This window comes from Athene noctua, unplaced genomic scaffold, assembly GCF_965140245.1.
Source record: "Athene noctua unplaced genomic scaffold, bAthNoc1.hap1.1 HAP1_HAP1_scaffold_36, whole genome shotgun sequence".
Classification (NCBI taxonomy): domain Eukaryota; kingdom Metazoa; phylum Chordata; class Aves; order Strigiformes; family Strigidae; genus Athene; species Athene noctua.
This window is the reverse complement of record NW_027437538.1, coordinates 185,036-187,578: the sequence shown is the minus strand read 5'-3', so window position 1 is coordinate 187,578 and position 2,543 is coordinate 185,036.

Here is a 2,543-nt window from a genome sequence, read left to right as displayed (position 1 = left end):
ATGGGAGAACCAAAGTGCCCTCCAGTTGCCCAGACTGGAGGCCCTCCAAGTCCACCCCACTAATTACCACCACGCCATAACCTGCTCTCGCTTTGAGGAATGCCTCGGGAAGAAGAGCAAAGGGGTGCTCTGGACTGGATCTTGGTGGGCTGGGGGTGGGCACAGCTTTCCCCAGTCCCCACAGGCCCATGGCTTCCCCTGGTCTGAGCAGGAAAATCCCTTCTGCCCTGCCCAGCCCCATTCCTCCAAGTGTCCCCGGGGATACCTGTCCATGCAAGGGCCAGGGGTGGGGACGGAGACAAGGAGAGAGTGAGGAATTCATGTCCTCCAAAGGGGAGGGGTGGAGGTGGGGGAGACCCAAAGACAGGGCACTGGGGGGAATTAGTGGACACCAGGGTACGGGGCTGGAGGGGTTGCCGGGACAGGACTGTGTCGAGTGCAAGTGAGGATGAAAGGAATTCAAGTGGAGGGACACGGAGACTGCAAGCAGAGTGGCTGTTGGGGACAGAAGGAAGAGGAGTGCAGAGGACAAACCCAATGGGACTGGAGAGTGTTTGGGAGTGGGGGATCAAGGCAGGGGATCCGGGGACACTCCTGCAGGGGACAGGATGGACAGTGAAGGAGTGAGGGGAGAGAGGGAAGGAAAGGCCTCGGGAGGGATTCAAGGGAGGGGATTTGGGGACCCCAGAGAGGACATGAAAGAGATGCCAGGGATGAGATGTCTGAAGGGAGCAAACCAATGGGATAGGGAGGGATAAAAGGGGTGGAGGTGGGGGCATCGGGAAAAGAATTTTCCTTTGTAGTAAGATACAGCGTGAGAAAGGACTAATGCCGCCAAGTGCAGCTGAGGAGGCCCAGGCTGGGCAGAGAGCAATGTCCCTGGAAGGGCAGTGCTGTGGTGGAACAGGTCACCCCGAGGGAGACTGGAGCAGCCCCAGGCTTTGTGTGTCAAGGAGCAGGCAGGGAGGACGCAGAGATCTCAGGAAAGGAAGGGAGATGCTCAGGGGAGAGCAGGGTGTGGGAGCTGGGTGGACGTCTCCAGCCGGCAGAGAAAGAGGTGCAGGTGTGGGACACGGTGGGACAGCCTGTGGTGGAGACGACAGAGGCGTGAGCAAAGTCTGAGCATCCCCCAGCAGAGCTGAGCTCTCTCTGCCCTTGGCTCTGGCTGGTGTCTCTGCCACTGGTGGCCATGAGGAAGCCCCTTCCCCTCCCAGCACTGGGTCTCATGGCCTCCCCTTCCCCAGCCGAGAGCCTGGCAGGGGTTGGACCATAGTCCTGCCCTTGGCATTGCCCATCCCCACATCACCCTGCCCCAGGAAGAGCCCTGAGGAACAGCATCTGACTTCCCAGGGGCTGGGGGTCAGGGCGTGGCCCTTTGCTCCCTGTAACACACCCAGGTTTGCTCAGAATCTGTTCCACACTGACAGGGCCTTTGTTTCCCTGTCATCTCTGCCGGGAGTTTTCTGCTGTAACCAGCCCCGCAGGAGGTTTGTCAGGAACGGTCCTCACTGGGAGCCATTAACACTCCAAGAAACTTTGCAGTTGGCCTCTGGCTTTGACTTCCTGACTGGCACCTTCATCATCCAATCACTGTCTGAGGTCCGTGGACTCAGACCAACCCTCCTCAAGGAGTCATTAAAATGCCTTGGGCTTGCATTCTGCTGTGATGCTGGGCCGGGCTGCTGGGCTGGAGGGAGCTGAGGGCAAGTGGTCAGCGCTGCAGAGAGCCAGCTCTGCCCAGGAGCAGCTCCTCTGCAAAGCGCAGCAGGGCTGAGGGCACTGCCTGCAGGCACCGAGGGCAGAGGAGCCGGGCACAGAGAGGGCAGAGGCAGACGGCACTGGCAGGGTGCTGAGAGCTCACTGCAGGAGAAATCTTCCCAGCCCGTGACACCGTCAGTCTGTGGGTGCGGGGCAGGGCAGCTGCAGGTGCGGAGGGATGTGGTGAGGCCGGCACAGCCCCAGGAATCTCCCTGGTGTCTGGAGAAGGAGGCCGTGCTCCCGAGCAGGGCTTCCCTGCTGCGCTGCCAGAGGGACAGGCCATGGCTCTGCCTTCTCCCGGGGACGGCTGCAGGGGGTGCAGGCGCGGGTGCAGCCGGGGGTGCCCAGGGCTGTCCTTCCGAGCAGGGTCCCTGCACCCCCGGGGCTGTGTGCTGGGGCAGGGACTCTGCCGCCGGCCAGGGTCAGCACTCAGCCTGCCCGGGGAGCTGCCCACGGCGCCGGGGGGAGCAGCTGTGGGGGGCAGGAGAGACCCCGGCAGGGCAGGGTCCTGCTGCTGTGGAGAGGGTGCTGCCTGGGGCAGGGCTGCTCACAGCCCCACATCACCCCCAGGACAGTTCCAATGATGATTTATAGCTGGAATGTCAAGGCAGGGATTAGTTAAAACATAAGGATCTTTCTTTTTTCTGTGATTATAGTTGTCTTTGTGGAATTTGGGGGGAGAAATGGAAATGGAGTTCTCATGTTTGAGCAGGGCAGCTCAGATCAAGTCGGAGGGACAGAGCAGCTGCCCTCACTCTGCACTAAGCCACAGGCCATCCTCTTGC